Source organism: Hypanus sabinus, chromosome 16 (genome assembly GCF_030144855.1).
Source record: "Hypanus sabinus isolate sHypSab1 chromosome 16, sHypSab1.hap1, whole genome shotgun sequence".
In the NCBI taxonomy this organism is placed as follows: domain Eukaryota; kingdom Metazoa; phylum Chordata; class Chondrichthyes; order Myliobatiformes; family Dasyatidae; genus Hypanus; species Hypanus sabinus.
Window position 1 is genome coordinate 12,827,595 of NC_082721.1, and position 10,216 is coordinate 12,837,810.

Below are 10,216 nucleotides of genomic sequence, written 5' to 3' on the forward strand. Positions count from 1 at the left end.
TAAATATGCAACAGCATATAATGCTACTGGCGCTGACATGAACAATGTGTACTGGGCAGTAGCAGAGTGCATTGTAAGCGTAGGTTTAAACCAGCCTAAACCTATCTAACAGTTTGAAAACAGTTTGTTTTCGCGAGTTTGAGCATTGGAAAGCAGTATTGATGCTTGAGCTGGCATACAGGATATTGTCTCCAGTCTACAATGGACTCCAGCTTGCTTAATATGCTTCTTTTTTCTCACACCCATCTTCCAGCATCTCCTTTCCTGAGCAGCAGTGGCAGGCAGCTCCATGGTATGAGGATAAAGCTGAGATGAGGAGCAATTTCTTTAGCTGGGGGGGGGGGGGGGGTCGGGGGTGGTGGTGAATCTGTGGAACTTATTTCTGTAGAGGGCCATTAAGGCCAAGTCATTGGGTGTATTAAGTACTGAGATTGATAGGTTCTTGATTGGTAAAGTGGTCAAGCGTTACATGCAAATTTGGGAGAATGAATAGCTTCAGAGATTGTGCAGATGCTGGAAATCCAGAGTAACAAACACAAAATGCCGTAGGAACTCAGTAGGACATGCAGAATCTATGGAGAGGAATAAAGAGTTAACATTTCAGGCCAAGACCCTTCATCAAGGAGAATGGGGTTGGTAAATTAGAGATGATTGAATGGCACAGCAGAATTGATGGGCTGAACGGCTTAATTCTGCTCCAATATTTTGTGGTTTTATCAATAACTATATTTAAATTCTGCAGTTGGAATTGAGCTCAGGCTTAGAGATTGTTAGTCCAGGCTTCTAGATAGGGAAGCAGGAAGAATAACCTTCTAGGGAAGTGGTGGAAAATAGCTGCAGTGATTTTATACATTCAGTGACCATTTTGTTAAGTGCCTTCTGTACCTATTAAAGTGGCCACTGAGTATATGTTTGTGGTCTTTTGCTGTGTAGCCAATCCACTTTAAGGTCAACATGTAGTCGTTTAGAGATGCTGTTCTGTGCACCACTCTTATATTGCCTAGTTATTTGAGTTACTGTTGCCTTCCTATCAGTTTGAACCAGTCTGGCCTGTCTCTTCTAACCTCTCTCATTAACAAGGTATTTTTTCCAACCGAACTGTTGCTCACTATATATTTTTTTAATTGTAGTTTCGCACCATTCTATGTAAACTCTAGAGACTGTTGTGCAAGAAAATCCCAGAAGATCAGCGGATTCTGAGATACTCAAACCACCCCATCTGGCACCAACAAACATTCCCCAATTTTAAAGTCACTTAGATCACTTTTCTTCCCCATTCGGATGTTTAGTTTGAGCAACAACTGAACTGCTTCACCATGTCTGCATGCTTTTATGTATTATGATTAAATATTTGCCACAACCGAATGGTAGTGCAGACTTGATGGGGCAAATGGCCTAATTCTGCTCCTTGCATCTTATGGTCTTTTGGTCTAAGTCTGTGATGGTGGGGAAGAACTTGTGCTTGAGTCTGGTCATCTGAGCTTCTAAGTTTCTGGATCTTTTGCAGGGGCAGAGGAGATGAAAGAGATGAAGGAGAATGCCCAAGGTGCTAGGTAACCTTGACAATACAATTAGCCATCCTAAAGCAATGCACCATGAAAGTGGCCTGGAGGGACAGAAGAGGTGAGCCTGTGAAAGTCTGGGCTACGTTTGCCACTCTGTACGAATCCAGATACCCGGCTGAGTTGCAACCTGCAAGGATACTTTCCAACTATTGTAGTTTGAGAGAATCTTTATGTACAAGTCTTTCGAGTGAAGCTTGAACCTAGTCTTCCTCGTGCAAATACAGAATCCAGTGGCAAAATGCGCAAAGCCTGAAATTTTACAATAAATCTGCTGTGGTCCCAAAAAGGATTAAATTTCATTCTCTTTGCCTTTTGAAGCATAAAACAAAATTTATTTTGGATTTTCCCATTAGGCAATTGTCAGTGGCAGCAGTGAGAAAGCACAATTGTGCACTGCTGTTGAAATTCTCACCTGAATTTTAATGCCTTGCCTTTATTCTCCATAGAAGCAAAATTGACGCAAATAATGACAACCATTGTAGTGGAAAGTCTGCTAATAGTTTTTGGGGTGAAAGCCTAGCATTCAGGTTTACTTACGAATAAATGAACCAATTAATAATATAGCCACATCTGGGTACTGCTGCCCAGAATTTCAGTCACATAACTCTATTTTGTTCAGATTTATGCAACTGAAAATTATTTTTCACAGAATAAAGAAGGCACGCCAGTAGTTACATTTAGTTAGGAGTTGGAGGAGATTTGGTACATTACCAAAGACTCCAGCAAATTTCTGTAGATGTACCGTGGAGAGCATTCTAACCGGTTGCGTCACCGTCTAGTATCAGGCACCCACTGCATAGGATTGGGAAAAGCTGCAGAGCGCTGGAAACCTAGGCAACTCCATCATATGCGCTAACTTTCCCATCCTCGAGGTCACCCTCAAAAAGCGGTGCCTCAAAAAGGTGGCATCAATTATTAAGGACCCCCATCTCCCATGACATCCATCATCAGGGAGGAGGTAAAGGAGCCTGAAGACACACGCTTAATGCTTTAGGACCAGCTACTTCCCCTTTATCAGACCTCTCAACAGACAATGAACCCATGAACACTGCCTCACTACTTTTGCTTTCTTTTTACACCACTTGTGTAATTTGTTTTAATGTAAATTTCTTATTTAATGGTATACTTTATGTATTGCACAGTACTGCTCCTGAAAAACAACAAATTTCACTACAAGTGTCAGCGATAATAAACCTGATTCTGAGTCTGAGTTATGATACTGACTCGTCGGAACAGTAGCATAGCGATTTGGGTTCAATTCCCGCTGCTGCCTGTGAGGAGTTTGTATGTCCTCTCAGAGTATGTTTCCTTTGGGTGCTCTGATGCCCTCCCACAGTCCAAAGACGTACTGGTTAGTAGGTTAATTGTTCATTATAAATTGTCCCCTGATTAGGCAAGGGTTAAGTTGAGGGTTGCTGAGTGAGCACTGGTAAAGCCCCCAAAGAGAGACCATGATCTACAGTACATCACAAAGTTCATCCCAACGGTTCAGTTTGACACAGGCTCACTCCCTCACTAGCAAGGGAGAAAGAGATATCACTTCTTCCACTTTAAGACGAACAGCAGACTCTTTTGATGTTGCAGTTTGCTGCAGTCTGCAGCGCTGCTTTTATATAGAGTTTTCACCAACTCAAGAATCGGCAGCAAACTTTCACTATCGAGAGAGAGAGAGAATGAGGTCACCCAAGTGCAGAGGCCTCCGACAGTCCCAATGTTCCGATCTCCCGTGATGCTTAGTTGGCGACACTGGCGAGAAATCAGGTCCACAGGGACTGTACGAGGCTGCACCTGGAGATACCGAAAAGCAGCGGACCGGCAAGCTCCGCGAACAGGAAGCCGCCGATGCGAAGATTGAGTTCAGCTGCAGTTCACGGGCTCCAACAGGACCTTGGACCGTAGAGGCACTAGAAAGAAGATTAATCCGCAGACAGGCTGGGAGAGGTCGTCCTCATCCTCTTGTTAGTTTATTAACTAAATGTAAAATACATGAAGTGCATACCCGTACATCACGCTACCACGTGATACAAATGCGCCTCGCTTAAAGTAAAGACGAAGCCAGACCGGTATTCCAGGGCTTCCGTGTTTCCCTTTGAATTAGTTTAATGTTTTGAACTTACAAAATATAACAGCGTAGAGCATAAAAAAATTATTCTAAGTAGTTCTTTCAAAAGGCCTTGGATGACAGCAGGAAGGAAGGGTTGGGTTGGAGTAAGTTAAGAGGTTGGCATGGCATCATGAGCTGAAGGGTCTGTACTGTGTCGTACGCTTTATGTTCTGTGTCCTCTAACCTGCTCAAAGACATACAGCTAACTGTGAGATGCTGATAGGAGGGATGCAGATTGGAAAATTTTCCGAACAACGGTCGATCAGCCTGGCAAAGGGTGCCAGGGATCAGCAGTTTAGATGCATTTAGAATGTGGCACGATATCAAAATGCACCATGTAGTCCTCCTCGTGCAATTATTGTTTTGGATGAGTGATCCTTTGCAGTGCTTATAATCAACGTGATTATCAGCATTAACGCACAGATGGTGCAAAAAAATTTAGCGTCTCTTGCTGGGAGTTGAAAGGCCCAGTTGCGCCACGTTTGAATTTTATTTGATTCCAGATAAACATCGAAATGACAGAAAAGTTGCCTTTGTTATCTAAAGTGAGCATGTAATTACTTGGATGTTAAAATTATGGTACTGGTACTTTAAAATATGTGTGCAAAATTTCTCAATTCATTATTTTAACAAGGCCATTACACATTTAAAGTTAATGGGGTGATGCATTCATTGACATGGCTACTAAAAACATCTCCAGCTGCTTTTTACTTTTTACTAATATTCACAGTGCGAGATCATCCTTTACTCGTCTACATGCTAATTTATTTCATGACTGAGTTTCGTCCATTTGACTTGAGTACTCATTCCTCAGGGCCAACTCATCCATCAGTGATGTTACTGTGTCTTAACACAGCTTAACGTCCCACTCTCAGATATTTCACAATCAGGCCAAAGAGTTATGTTTTTTTTCCCCTGGGAATAGAGTACTTTCTATCTCATTCCACAATCCCAAAGATTATCAGACAGATAGCAAGAAGATGTGGATGATATTGAATTCAAGTCACTTTTATTGTCGCTTCGACCATAACTGCTGGTGCAGTACATAGTGAAAATGAGACGTTTTTTCAGGACCATGATGTTACATGACACAGTACAAAAACTAGACTGAACTACGTAAAAAAACAACACAGAAAAAAACTACACTAGACTAGAGACCTAATCAGGACTGCATAAAGTGCACAAAACAGTGCAGGCATTACAATAAATAATAAACAGGACAATAGGGCCTCATGACCATCCATGGGGGTCATTTATCAGAATTGCTGTGTATGCAGGGCCCTTAGTATTATTAAGGATCCTGCCCATCCATTCTGCAGCCTCTTTGACTTTCTATTTCCTGAGGAGACTGATGTCCTTTAACATCTGCTGGATGATGCTGAGGATGTTCTACGAGTCTGTGGTGGCCAGTGCTATCATGTTTGTTGTTGTGTGCTGGGGCAGCAGGCTGAGGGTAGCAGACACCAACAGAATCAACAGACTCATTTGTAAGGCCAGTGATGTTGTGGGGGTGGAACTGGACTCTCTGATGGTGGTGTCTGAAAAGAGGATGCTGTCCAAGTTACATGCCATCTTGGACAATGTCTCCCATCCACTCCATTATGTACTGGTTAGGCACGGGAGTACATTCAGCCAGAGGCTCATTCCACCGAGATGCAACACTGAGCGTCATAGGAAGCTATTCCTGCCTGTGGCCATCAAACTTTACAACTCCTCCCTCAGAGTGTCAGACACCCTGAGCCAATAGGTTGGTCCTGGACTTATTTCCACTTGGCATGATTAACTTATTATTATTTGATTATTCATGGTTTTATATTGCTATATTTCTACATTATTCTTGGTTGGTGTGACTGTAACAAAACCCAATTTTCCTCAGGATCAATAATGTATGTCTGTCTGTCCATCAGACAGGAGACTGATGCATAAAGACAAGAACGGTCAGGATAGGAAACAACTTCTACCTCAGGCCATTAGGCTTCTGAACCCCCTGCCCTATTGCATTTGAAGTGTCACAGGGTAATTTGTTCAGTATCTTACAATATTTAATTTATGCAGTTTACTTTGTTTATCCATGCATTATTCACTTGTAGTTTATATCTTAAACTTTCCTGAGTTACTGTGTGTTATATGTGCGTTATGTGTACTTGTGCTTTTCACCCTGGTCAGGAAAAACATTTTCTTGTTTAACGGTACACATGCATATAGTTAAATGACAATAAACTTGACTTTACTTTAAGTCTTAATTTACCTCATTGCAAAGTGTGCACTTCAGCTATTGAGACCCTTCATCTGGAATGGGTCTTGAACTGGAACATCAACCGTCCATTTCCTTCCATGACCTGTTGAGTTTATAAAGGTATTTTGTTTGTCAATATTAATCAAACTTGAGAATGAACATCCTACAGTATACTTAAGACATATTTTGGCCAAACAGCCCATCTCGTCTGCTCTGCCACCCTCTCGTTTCCATTCTTCTGCCTTCTCCCTGTAAACCTTGACAGCCTTGCACCTCTCACTCACCCAGGATGTGGTACGTGCGTGGAACACGCAGCCGGAGCTGGGAGTAGAGATTGATAGATACAAAGATTTAAAGTACAGTACATTTATTATCAAAGAATGTATCCAGAATACAACTCTGAGATTAGTTCTCTTGCAAACACCATGGTACCTGTTCAACAGAACAGCAAACCCCCAATGCGCAAAGAAAGAACAAGTAGAATTGTTTAAATTTAAATTTAAACAATGGCAAAAAGTGAGAGAACAACACACAGAATGTCAAACTTCCAACCAGGAATCCAGTGGTATTCAGTAGTATACATTAGGGACATTTAAGAAACACTTAGATGATAGAAAAATGAAGGGCCATGTAGGAGGGAAGGATTAAATTGATCTTGGAGTAGGTTAAAAAGTCAGCATAATATTTGGGGCTGAATGGCCTTTATTATGCTGTTATGTTCAATGGTCTCTGTAGTATAAATTCCCCACCTTCTTCAGAAGCATCCTCCTGATGCATCATCTCCACTGCCTAAAATGTTCAGCAGGCCCATGAGAACAGCAGGATTTCCCTCCAGGGCAGTCCTGACATGGACGTCCAGCTCCCTCATGATCACTGATGCGTTAGGTGTCTAGAAATCCCTTCCCAACGTTATGGTGGAGGTCTCTGCTCTATGACTTCTGCTCAAGGGAGAGCTCTTCACCACCTTCTCAATCGAAACTGGAGATGATTGCACCTCATGATTAGTAGTGGCAGCACGGAAACAATGTTGTTACAGCACCAGCGACCTGGGTTCCATTCCCGCCACTGTCCATATGGACCTTTTATTCTCTCCCCATCACCGCATGGGTTTTGTCCAGGTGCTCCAGTTTCCTCCTACGTTCCAAAGACATGCAGGTTAGCAAGTTAATTGGTCACATGGGTCAAATGAGGTGACGCAGGCTTGGAGGCCGGAAGAACCTGTTACTGTGCTCTATCCCTAAGTAAAAATAATAGCCTTGCTGATGAATTTTAAATGACATAAATTGAGAGACATTCTCCTGAGACGTAGAGCCAAGCCAGATTCCACTGCATGAATGTCAAGCGACACGGTTCTCACATGGCGCCTAGCCCAAAACAAGTTTCACTCAACAGAACTCATTTAGAAACCTTTTACAGGCAATCTCTCCCCCAACCAGACCTTCTTCCCCAGCAACGCCTCACTCCTTCAAATATCCTCGTGGACCCGGAAAACACGGATTCCATCCGAAGTCCAGTGGGGAAGTGCAGAATGTAAATTTGCTTTTTCCAGTTTCGAAAGGGAATATGAAAAATATGACTCCCACCAGTGTTGAGAAAGGTTAACGTTTCTACGTGGAACTAATGACATAACTGAGCAATGTCTCAGCTATGAATCTATCCATTAAACATTACTCTACAAAAACCACATTCCTGAGATTATTTTATATTAGGCAACCCAGTTTACTGGCATGAATGTTGTAGCAAATAGCACCACATATTTCAAAATTCAAAGTTAAAAGTTTAAAATAAATTTATTATCAAAGCAAGGTACTGTGCGAAAGTCTTGGGCACATACACCGCATATAGCTAGGGAGCCTAAGACTCTTGTGCAGTACTGTATTTGTAAATATGGAACAAAGACTATGCTTACAAAAATGACAGAGCAAAGGATGTTGGGTATAGTGAGGGTGGAGTGTCACGAGAGAGGCATGGGACAGGTGGCAAAGAAGGAGTACCAGGGGCAGGAGTTGGCGGAGGTGCAGACACACCCAGCTCTGAGGGATTAGGCAAGGTCATTTGATTCTAAACAATTGGTGTTTTGACAACGCCTCTCTGGTGCTTCCCTCTCCCTTCCCCTTTACCCAGCCATGATTTCCCTTTCTCTTCCTCCTCCCCACACTCAGACCACTGTCTGTAAGGTGCTCGCACGTTCACCCTGCGACCGTGTGGGTTTTCTCCAGGTGCACTGCTTTCCTCCTCCCATTGGTAGGTCAGTCCAAATTGTCCCATGATTAGTCTTGGGTTAAATCGAGAGTTGCTGAGTGGCACTGCTCAAACGGCCGGAAGTGTCTATTCCATGCTGTATCGCAATAAAATAACCAAACAAAAGTGCAAAAGAAGATAATCTGTGCAAATACAATAAAAACAGGTAATAAACAGATAGATAAATAAATAATACTGGGGAGGTAAATTGTAGAGTCCTTGAAGGTGAGTCGATAGGTTGTGAAATCAGTTCAGTGTTGTTGGGATGAGTGAAGTTCATGCTCACTCAGGAGCCTGCTGGGTTAGGGGCAATAAGTGTTCCTGAACCTGGTGTTGTGGGAACTATGGCTGCTGTACCTTCTTCCCAAAGACATGCTGTAATGGGTAATGGGGGCCCTTGATGATGGATACTGTTTCCTTGTGGCAGTGCTCTTTGTAGATATAGAGGCATTTACATGTGCACGAAGATCTATTTGCTCTTAATTACATTTTAATGAAAGAAATGGATGACATTTTTGACTAGCACCAGATAGGATCTAAATTTTGTTTAGTGAGACCTTCTTTAGATGCCAGAAATGGTGAAATCTTTCGCTTTAATGTCAAAATAATCAGATTTATTCCCAAGGGCTCTGTTTATTTATTCCATGTTACTTAATGACGAAGACAAAATGTATGACTTATAATTGACATTGGGAAAAAATACCACAGTACTATTTATCTAACGTCAGTGCTAATTTGAGGATTTCCCATTGCTCAAAGATGGATTTGTAAATGTATTAAACATCAGATTTATTACATAGAGCACAAATGATTAATTCATATGGTTTTGCTCAGTCACTCCATTGAATTAAAAAGTGAATTGTTCACAACAAAGAAAGAAATCTCTGTGGACTTTGGGAATCTGAATAAAAAGCCACAGTATGAGCTGGAAGTACTCAACAAGTCAGGTAACATCTGTAAAATCAGTCAGTAGGTACTTAATCCAAGTCAAACTCAATTTTAATGTGATCTGCTGCCCGGATTTTAACATTTGCTAAACCGTATTCATGCATCAATCCTGTATTGACTTTCAGACAAGCAATGTCTTTGTTTTTCTGTCCTAATGTAAAAATACCTCTCTGATTTCAACTTTTCCTATCTTTGACCCTACAGTTCTTCAACGTATCCGATTTCCTCTAATTCTGTGCTATTTTCACCCCACCATTTTATCAACGTCATCTCCCATTCCTCAGTTTCTTACACCTAGAATTACAAGGGTAACATGTGGTAATTGGTCATTGAATTATTATTGTTCCAAGATACAGTAAAAATCTTTGATAGAAGATAAAGACTAGCTTTATTTGTTAGATGTACGTTGAAGTGTGTTGTTTATGTTAAATCAAATGGACGAGGTTTGTGCTAAGGGCAGCCTGCAAGTGTTGCCATGTGTTTGACAACATATTGTGCTCACAATTTACTAAACCTAACCTGTGCATCTTTGGAATTTGGGGTGAAACTGGAACACTTGGAGGAAACCCACATGGTCATGGGGAAAAAGTACAAACCCCTTACAGACAGCAATGGGAATCCAACCCGGTTTATATTCCTTATTTCTTACTGTAACTTAAATAGATTTTTACGTCTTGCCACAAAACAACGCATTTCATGACATATGTCAGTGATAGCAAACCTGATTCTGGTTTTGATTCTTCAAAGATGACAATGAACCATTAACTGTTCGTTGCCCTCCATTAATGCTGTCAGACCATCTGAGTTCCTCCAGAATTGTGCGTGTAGTCTAGATTCCAGCATCTGCCATGTCCTCTCGCTCCACCAACATCTTTGCAGCGTCGTGTGCACCTAAAGAAGACCTCCAAGAGGACCGCAACCTTGTTGTTGGTTTTGGAGACTTGCGTGCCTCTGTGATCTGCAGAGCTCAGCTGGCTGGAGACAGGGCTTTTCTGCTTTGGCTCTTGATAGGGTCACCCATGCCAAACAGGTCAAAGGGTAGACGGCCGTCTGAGAGTGGTCCACCTGGTCCTCCAGATTCAGGGCTACCAACTGTGACTGGTAAAACAAAATTGTTATGGA

The 10,216-nt window shown here is 42.0% G+C and overlaps 1 long non-coding RNA gene across 1 annotated transcript; it reads right to left on the minus strand.

The window, feature by feature from the left end:
- Nucleotides 1-542: 542 nt before the first annotated feature.
- LOC132405891 (uncharacterized) lies at nucleotides 543-9,853 on the minus strand. Its single transcript, XR_009515995.1, has 3 exons — nucleotides 9,816-9,853; nucleotides 5,918-6,008; nucleotides 543-572 (listed from the first exon to the last, which is right to left on the minus strand). It is a non-coding gene; the product is annotated as an uncharacterized LOC132405891 (long non-coding RNA).
- Nucleotides 9,854-10,216: the final 363 nt, after the last annotated feature.